General features: G+C 43.6%; 1 protein-coding gene and 1 long non-coding RNA gene across 4 annotated transcripts in view; one reads left to right on the top strand and one right to left on the bottom strand.

The window, feature by feature from the left end:
- Positions 1-9,745, bottom strand: part of PPP1R42 (protein phosphatase 1 regulatory subunit 42) — a 65,584-nt gene that overhangs the window by 6,387 nt on the left and 49,452 nt on the right. The window contains exon 7 of one of the 3 annotated variants that reach the window (XR_012020099.1): positions 2,101-2,323. The exons of 1 other annotated variant lie outside the window; for it this stretch is intronic. The gene's annotated coding sequence lies outside the window, so the exon portion shown is untranslated. Of the gene's footprint in view, positions 1-2,100; positions 2,324-5,637; positions 6,573-9,745 lie in introns of those variants that run through there. One more of the 3 variants, XR_012020100.1, reaches the window with a different exon arrangement.
- LOC140620319 (uncharacterized) overlaps positions 1,034-9,745 on the top strand; it is a 47,143-nt gene continuing 38,431 nt past the window's right edge. Inside the window, exon 1 of the long non-coding RNA XR_012020103.1 lies at positions 1,034-1,441. This is a non-coding gene — a long non-coding RNA (uncharacterized lncRNA). The remainder of the gene's footprint in view (positions 1,442-9,745) is intronic.

Genomic DNA, 9,745 nt, shown 5'->3' with positions numbered 1-9,745 from the left:
GGCCTTTCCGACTGGGGCGTGTTGGGAGAGCGGCGCAGCCCGACGGGGCCTGGGCTTAGAAGGCTCAGGAGCGGCGCGGTGCCCGCTTTACTTTTCAGGGACGACTGAAGCGAAAGGGCTACGCTAGCGAGGAAGGAGGGTCTCGGGAGCCCAGCTCCGGTTCGGAACTTGTTCGCACTTGGCCAGCCTCGCCAAGTCCTCGGCGCCCACGCGGGCAGCCCGCGCACCAGTCGCTCTCGAGGCCAGGCATCGGGGGGCGGCGGGGAGGTGGCGACGGCGGGGCTCGTTCTAATTCCTGCGGGAGTAGAGGGGACCCCCAGACCTCACCTTGGACCAGACACCCGCTCTTCTAACAAACCTGAGGACCAAGCGGCGTGGCTGGGGTCGGCCCGAGGTCCTCACCTTTCCCGGAGCGGCCGTGCAGGGCTCCGCTCCGCTGCACGCGCGGGCCCGGAGCGTCGAGCTGGGTCTGAGTGGCCAGGGCCGCGCGACACAGGTCACTCCATCCCCGTCCCGCCGAAGTCGGCAGCCGCCTCCAGCCCCTGCTGGCCGCGCCTTTTATGCGGGCGCCCCCGTGGCGAGGCGGGTGTGGGCCAGGCTCGCTGTAGGGCTGCGACGGCAGGACGCGCGCAGGCGTCCGCACCCACCTGAGGGGCTCTGACAGGGGTGGGAGTCATTAATCAAACGGCCCGGCGGGGCGGGGCGGGGCGGGGCCCCAGGGGCGGGCCGTCGTCGTGGCCCCGCCCCCGCCCCCGCCCCCGCCCCCGCCCCCGCCCCGTCTCCGCCCGCCCCGCGGCGTGACTGCCGGCGAAGCACGTCGAGCGTCCGCGGTGTCGGCGGCCGGTGCGGCGGCCTCGCGGGTTCCCCGGCTGTGCCGCGGGCCTCCGGTCCCGGGTCCCGCCTGCGCGCCGGCGCCTCCCAGGCAGGCGCCCGCGGGAGGCGGCGGGAACCCTGCCGTTTTGTGGAGCGTGTGCCGTTCAATTTTCTGAGGAAACGTGGAGCGCGCGGCTGCGATGCGCTAACCTGGTAAATGTTTCCTGCTGCCCTCGTGAAAGCAGTGGCCGCTCCACCTCGGGACTCCGGGACCCGTTCGTAGCCGCTCGGAGAGTGCGCGCCTGCTGTGATATTTACAGTTTCCCCCTCAAACCAGAGTGAACGGCCGTGGGATCGCGGGGGCGCGGATCGTTGCGGGCCGCCTCCGTCGCAGACGCCGGGGCCCCGCTTTGTTTCGGTGTTTGGACCTCGCGTTCGTCCTGGCTCCGCCTCCGCGGCGGGGACTCCCCGGGGGTCCTGCCCTTGGGCGCCCTGCAAGCCGTGCGGCGAGGCTCCCTTAGCGCCAGCGCTGGCTCCACGCCGCTGGGCCCGGGACGCCCCCCAGACCCTGGGGTTCCCGGGGTCCTGCACCCGGGGCCTTCGGAGGTGAAGCCTCGGTGGACGCCAGGTATTTCCTAGAACCTCGTTAGTACGCCCTGGAAATAATGCCCTCAATTCGAAGAGCAGGACGTTTAAACATCTTTGGAGTCGAGACGGAATATGAAATTTAAAATACCATTGATGAAATTGCTCTTACATACGCGACGTAATTTCTTTACGATAGATTTTTTTTTTTTTTAGATTTTATTTATTTATTCATAGAGACAGAGACTGAGAGAGACGCAGAGACACAGGCAGAGGGAGAAGCAGGCTCCACTCAGGAAGCCTGACGTGGACTCGATCCCGGGTCTCTAGGATCACACCCGGGCCAAAGGCAGCGCTAAACCGCTGAGCCACCCAGGCTGCCCTACAATAGATTTTTAAATTGGAACTGTTAAGTAGGACGTAGTAATGGTGACACTTGGAATTTAATATATCATTTCACACTTTTATTAGTGGATCAGAATAATAACTTCAATTCCCGTTCAATAGCCATAATTAGATGTACACTCTAGAAAGGGATGTTCTCAAAATACCATTGGCTAAAAAAAGGATTACTTTCTTTTGATGAATGAGGAAGCACATCCTTATTTTCTCAAAAATTGTACGTGATGAGGCATAAAGCAACTGAAAGGCAATGTTTCAGATGCCATAAAGAAACAAATCAAACAGCTTAAAGGTTTTTCTTATATAGCGAGATACCCTAGAGTTACAAACCGGGAAAGAGGATATTGCCTGGTACTATAAAGGTAAAAACAAAAACAAAACGTGTCAGATCACTTAAGGCTGAATTTACTCATTTTTTTTTTTACAAACAGATTTTCTTTTACTCTTGAGTTACAGAGAAAGTGAAGTTCAAGTATATCACTTTTTTGTCAGCAAGCTTTCAGATTCCACCAAAGAGAGATTCCTATGTTAATACAGAAAAAAAAACCAGGAATATTATTTCAAAAATGGAAGTTATCCAAAATGGAAACAAACATATAGACTCTAGGATACAACAATAGCAGAGGCTATTAGTCACCGAACTGTGTGAACCTTTACAGGCTTTTAAAGGAAGTGGAGGGATCCCTGGGTGGCGCAGCGGTTTAGCATCTGCCTTTGGTCCAGGGCGTAGTCCTGGAGACCCGGAATCGAGTCTCGCGTTGGGCCCCTGGCGTGGAGCCTGCATCTCCCTCTGCCTGTGTCTCTGCCTCTCTTTCTCTCTCTCTCTCTCTCTCTCTCTCTCTCTCTCTCTCTCTCTGTGTGCCTATCATGAGTAAATGGGTAAAATCTTAAAGAAAAAGATGAAGTGGAAAGAAAGAGTCACCCCTCCCCCCCCAGAGTGGAGAAGAATGTGGGCAATCTATATGTTGGGAGAAGTGTGGAAATAAGAATTGTGTAGGGAACGTGGCCTGGGGCTCCTTATTTTTCGAACCCTTGGCATCTCACCTGCCTGACCTTAGCCTGGCCTGCTAAGCCTCCTGTAAGTGCAGGAGGTGGGATGGAGGTGGGGGCACCAGGGAAGCTCCTCACTGATAACAGGCTGGAAAATGGACAACTGTGTTGCTTGATAGGTTCAAAAGAAAGGACTGATGAAACAATACTGGCCACTTTGGGCCACCTTGTCTTACCTGCTGCCATTCTAAGGAGCCTTTCTAAATCCTCTCATGATTCCAGAGTAGTCTCAGTTCCCGCAAGAAACCAATATTTGCCATTAAGTTAAAAATAGAATAATAAAAGATTCAAATTTTCAACATTACATATGTCAGTAACAGGTACCTTATTTAACTATATGTGCTAAGTTCTTTACAAAAAAAAGCACTTTATTTTCTCATTTAATCTACAAAAACTCTTTGAGGGTTTTATATTTTATGGTTGAGAAAATAAGGCTCAGAGGGATTAAGTAACTTGTCAAGGTCACAGCTACTAAGTGGCAGAGACAGGATTCAAGCCAGGCTGACTAACCCTAATACTTGTGCTTTTACCACACCTATCCTATTTAATATTTGTAGAGTTCTTCATAATTTGCAAAACATTTTTTGTATCTAATACTTCAATAAAGGACATATTTTAACTTGACTCCCTATTCAAACACTATTTTCGTTGTACAGTATATTCTTTGGAGTTCTTGTCTAGTCTTTCAGAAAATAGATGGCTTTAGAGTGCTGTAGATTTTATTTCATGGAACGTGGTCTTAAAATTATATGTCTTTTGGGGGATGCCTGGGTGGCTCAGCAGTTGAGCATCTGCCTTTGGCTCAGGGCATGATCCTGATCCCAGGATGAGTCCCACATCATGCTCCCTGCAGGTACCCTCCTTCTCCCTCAGTCTGTGTCTCCGCCTCTCTTTCTGTGTCTCTCATGAATAAATAAAATCTAATAAAAATTTGTCTTTCTCTAAATTCATCTTTAAGTTACCATCTTTATAATGTTAAGTCCCACACATCAGTGAAAAAAATATATTGCTGTAAGGATTATGTATATATAATGAAAAGTAGGTTTTATATAATTGGTGTTTTTTTTACCCTTCAGCTATTTCCCATATTGTTTGGTTAAGGTATAATGTACATAGTTAAATTCAATCTTGAGTATATATAGTTCAGTGAGTTTTGATAAAAACTACCACAATATAGATACTTAACATTTCATCATCCCACCCTCCCATTCCTTTGTGACCCTGTGCATTCTTCCCCTAGGTCTTGGCAACTACTGATCTGTTTTCTGTCTCTATAGCTTCACCTTTGCCAGAATGTCATAAAATCATACAGTGTGTACCCTTTTAAGTTGGCTTCTTTAGCTTAGCATAAAGCTTTGAGATCTATGCATGTTGTTTTGTGTATCACTAGTTCATTCCTTTTTTAAAAAAGATTTTACTTATTCATGAGAGACACAGAGAAGAGGCAGAGACACAGGCAGAGGGAGAAGCAGGCTCCTCACAGGGAGCCCAATGTGAGACTTGATCCCAGGACCCCAGGATCACGTCCTGAGCCAAGGCAGATGCTCAACCACTGAGCCACCCAGGTCCCCCTAGTTCATTCCTTTTTAATGCTGAGTAGTATTGCATTGTGTGGATATACCACAGTTTGTTTATTCATTTCCCAGTGTCAGACCTTTGGGTCGTTTTGTTTTTTGTGATTATCTAAGCCACTATACACATTTGGGTACATATTTTTGCATGGATGTAGGTTTTCATTTCACTTGGTAAAATACCTTGGACTAACAATGGGACTGCTAGATGTTGTAAGTACATGCTTTAACTTTATAAAAGTTATGTCAAACCATTTTCCAAAATGGCTCTACATGGGATCCCTGGGTGGCTCAGCAGTCTGGCGCCTGCCTTTGGCCCAGGGCATGATTCTGGGGTCCCGGGATCAAGTCCCGTGTGGGGCTCCCGGCATGGAGCCTGCTTCTCCCTCTGCTGTGTCTCTGCCTCTCTCTCTCTCTGTGTCTATCATGAATAAATAAATTTTTAAAAATCTTAACAACAACAAAAACAACAACAAAAAACGAAGTGGCTCTACCATTTTTGCATTCCTTCAGTAGTGCACAAGAGTTTCAGTGTCTCCTTATGTTTGCTAGCATTACCAGATTCTTTTTCTTTTTATCCAGTAATAATATTTTTAAAGAAAAATTATTGAGCCAATATTTTAAAATTCGTTGATTTCTTAATCTAGATATCTTGCTTGTCAGTTAGTCTGATTTCTCAAGTTTGAGAACTTGAGAAAGTTCTGTCTGGCTCACCATTTTGGGGTACAATAGCTGCAGGTGCCTTTGGGTGAACATGTGCTCTCCAGTTGACCTCAATCACATTCTCCTGCTTCCCTCACTTACTTTACCTGCCTATATTTGAGACCCCCTTGCAGAATAGTTGAGAGCTTGGCTTTTGGAGTCAGTGACCTGAATTCAAGTTCCAACTCCGCCTCATGGCAGTTGTGTAACTCTGGGCCCCTCTCTGACTGGGTGTCTCCAATGCTCATTTTCCCTGTCTATAAAATGGGTCTGGTCTGGTTATATTCTTATCGCAAAGGGTTCTACTGTTTTTTAAAAATTTGAGTAGTGAATATTCAGGTATCAAAGTAGAATTTTAAAATGGGTAATAACATAATTCTTAAAAATTAGATCTTCCATAGCTCTTGTTCATAGAGTAATACATTGATAGGGTTGAGACTAGCAATCACAAAACCTAGCTTAGATTGTTCTAAAAAAAAACAAAAAACAAAAAACCACCTTTTGCTTTCTACTATTGCTTTTTTTTTTTTTGAGGAGGGGTGTCCTAATTTCAGAAGGGCTCTTTGAGAACTAACTGGAAATCAAAGTCTCAATGTTATACCTACATTACTGATACATAGTTTATTTTGCATATAAAATTAGACTGAGGCTAGGTTTAATATAGCATAATTAAAGGCATTTAGAGCTTTGCAGATGAGTTTATATAAGAGCATCCCAGAGTTTTGTAACTAAAAATATTACCTAAGTTTTAAAAACTCTTGAGGCACATAGATCTGTTGTTACAACTGTTCAAACATAACCTTAGCAGTGGTGAAAGCAAGTTATTTTTACTATTTTTAAAGTTCACTTTCTAATTCAAAGAAATCTAATACTTCCATATTCTAACTAAAGATAGTAGGTATTTTATAAATAGTCAAATAATGTACAGTGAACATTTCCCTGCGAATTCTGGGTCCCAGAGATTCACATTCCTTGAAAGTATCTGAAACTAAGGGTATTTTAACCCAGCTACACAGTTATTTTTACAGTAACAAAAGAGATGGATTGACTCTATGGACATTTCTTATGCTTGAAAGATAAATAATCAAGTAACAATTTGCTTTCTTCAGTGTACATTGCTCTACAGAATTCTCAGTGGATCTTATTTACAATATGTAAATGCATTTAATGTCTGTTTTAAAATTACTAAGTCTCAAGCACCTCCTAGCATGTTTGAAGAGAGGAAACATCTGTCAGAAGTATTTACTGTGACAAACACAGAGAGAAGCAATCATGTGTACGCTTTTTGATACCATAAATTATTTTTAATTGAACAGTGAAGACATTTGTTTAGAATCAGCCTTTAAATAAAAAATAGTTTTGAACTAATCTTTAATTAAAGTGTACATCGACAGTATCAAGTTCAGTTTGAGGGTCAAAACAACGTCAGTGAGTCTGACTTTTTCCTCCCTGTAGGGAAAGCAGACTTGTGTAAATATACATGAGCACAGACTGCATGCATTTATAAAAGAGGTGAAAAACATTCCCCTGTCATTGGACAGATGTTGCTGCACTGTGGTCACATAGGATATGGGCACAGTTCCTAATGTGTAGAACCTTAAAGGAGGATGGGGTACATACTTTATCATTTTGGAAGAAGATTAAGCTTTTTTATACCTCTGAGCATTAAATGTACGCTATAGGGGACACGCCTGCTGATACTAGCTCATTCTCCCCTTGAAGAAATTAAGGGAAGGAGTTACTTTAATCGACTTTTTAGATTTTTAGAATTTATTCTCTGTATGTGTGTTTTTAAGATTTATTTATTTATTTATTTATTTATTTATTTATTTATTTGAGAGACAGAGCACGCATACAGGGCTCCCCTGTATGGATGGGAAGATGGAGAGGGAGAGAGTCTTAAGTAGACTCTGTGCTCAACGCAGAGCCTGATAAGAGACTTGATCTTACGAACCTGAGATTACGACCTGAGCCCAAGCCAAGATTCAGAAGCCTAACAAACTATATCACTCAGGCACCCTGAGGGTTGAGTATTTTGCTTTAACATTTTAGTGACCTTCTACTTTATTCTCATTATTTGTTATCTTTAAATTAGTAAAACGTTAGCAGTAGACACCCCCCCCCCCTAAAAATCAAGAGCTTAATGAAATTCCATCTTGGTCACCTTTTATTACAAAGAGGTAGAACTGATCTTCCCATTTAGTGAGACTGAAATCGTTTATAATACCAAAATGATATTTTGGCATGCCCTCAGTAAAAATGTTACCTGAAGAAATAAAAAGCTTTAAAAATATTTATATAATATTTTTTTCACATTATAGAATTGAAGACTTGGGATTGAGCATAATTGACTTCACTGACAGTGACAGAAGCAGGACATTATTTTCTTCTCATGGGAACCTCTCTATTCTGCCAACTTCTTTTAGAGCATCCTGTCTTTGCAGTACAGTAGTAGTTAAAGATGCATTTAGCTCTGTATTTAGTGTTCCTAGTTGGGAAAATGAAGATAGAATGATTTATTTGCTGTTTTGCCACTGCAGTCCTAATAATTAGAGCTTTCCTTGGAGGTATAGGATACACAATACATGCCACAGTTCACAACTGATCTAACATGGTGTGTGTGGCAATGTATTTACTACCAACATTGTTTTGAGTCTGTCCATTTTTTATTGTTTTTCTTTCCATCTTGATGACCTATTAGCAAGACCTTTCAAGATGCTTGGCAAAGAAATGAAACTGAAGAACACTGTCATGGAACTGACACTAATTACAAAAATCTTTTAAGAAACTACCAGGGTGCTATGGACAGAGTGGCTATGGTTTTGATGGTAATAGCAATGGACATAAGCAAACTCTCACACAGCTTCTTTGTTTTTTTGTTTGTTTTTGGTGAGTGGAGATGAGCTCAGACTCTACATCCTTTTTCCTCTCCCTGAATAAATCGTTTTCCAGACTCATAGGATCCTTTCTCCCTTATGCCTCCATCCCAGCAAGCCTAAGCCACTCTTGGGAATGGGGGTACGATAGCGCAGCAGTGTTGTTCACAGGTCTTCTTTAGGTTAGCTCCATTAAGGAATTCTAAGTCACTATCCCTTGACTGGATATACCAAAGAGAATCTAATGACAAACCTACTTTACATTCAGCAAGCAGTTCTGGAAAAAGGAAATCTATTCTGGAGTATGTACACTGGCTCTGATTACTTTCTCAATGAAATATTCTATTGTCCCCTTCATTGTATTGTAATGACTACTGTGATATGGTTGGAAAGGTCAATAGAGCAATCATATTGATTATAAATAAAAAAAAACTTGACAGAATAATGTATAGAATGTATTAGGATCTGGTTTATAATGCTCGTAGCACTTACACAGTCCACAGTAATTGAGTCATATTTTAGTCTCTAACTAGCTTGTTGTAAGATCTTTGAGATCAGGACTATTTCATTTGAGTTTTTATATTCATATTTATTTATTTATTTATTTATTTGAGAGCCCAGCATATAGCAGGTACCTATTAATTTTATAAATAAATGAACTTATTTTCTGGGATGGTTTATCTTTACATTGAAGCAATATCATTTTTTTTTTAATTTTTTTTAATTTATTTATGATAGTCACACACAGAGAGAGAGAGAGAGAGAGAGAGGCAGAGACACAGGCAGAGGGAGGAGCAGGCTCCATGCACCGGGAGCCCGATGTGGGATTCGATCCCGGGTCTCCAGGATCGCGCCCTGGGCCAAAGACAGGCGCCAAACCGCTGCGCCACCTAGGGATCCCCAATATCATTTTTTAAAACTAAAAAAGCAGGGGATCCCTGGGTGGCTCAGCGGTTTAGCACCTGCCTTTGGCCCAGGGCGCAATCCTGGAGTCCTGTGATCAAGTCACGCATTGGGCTCCCGGCATGGAGCCCGCTTCTCCCTCTACCTGTGTCTCTGCCTCTCTCTCCTCTCTCTGTGACTATCATGAATAAAAAAAAAAAAAAGAAAAAAACATCTAAAAATAAATAAATAAAAGAAAACTAAAAAAGCAATTTTCTTTTTTTTAATTTATGATAGTCACACACACACACACACACACACACAGAGAGAGAGAAGCAGGCTCCATGCACCGGGAGCCTGACGTGGGATTCAATCCCAGGTCTCCAGGATCACGCCCTGGGCCAAAGGCAGGCGCCAAACCGCTGTACCACCCAGGGATCCCCAAAATTTTCTCCTCGTTAGGAAACTTAAGAGCTGATTCATGTGGAGCTACATTATGCATATACTCAAGGTTTAGAATAGTGACTCCAACTGATTTTTTAGATCATAAACCCTTTTGAGAATTTAATGAAACTTCTCCTTCAGGGACACCAGATTCAGAACCTTTGATTTGGAGAAGTAGTGAAAGTAGCCTATCTCTGTAATGCTCTGGGTCGTCCCTCCTTTTCTGCTACTAGATGTCCTTGGCGTAGTCATCTATTCACTAGTAGACTACCCATCATCAACTAGGCCTCAGGCTCCTTTGATATGACCTCTAGTCATTCAGACCTCTTTGCCTGCTACTTCTTGGAATGTCCTTAGTCACTTGCCCTATCTCAGTGACTCCCAGCTCTTCTTGAAGTAGTTGTTCCACCACAGCTATGT

This window comes from Canis lupus, chromosome 28 (assembly GCF_048164855.1).
Source record: "Canis lupus baileyi chromosome 28, mCanLup2.hap1, whole genome shotgun sequence".
NCBI classification, from domain to species: domain Eukaryota; kingdom Metazoa; phylum Chordata; class Mammalia; order Carnivora; family Canidae; genus Canis; species Canis lupus.
The sequence above is the reverse complement of the archived record's forward strand: the minus strand, read 5'-3'. Positions and strand labels throughout refer to the sequence as shown.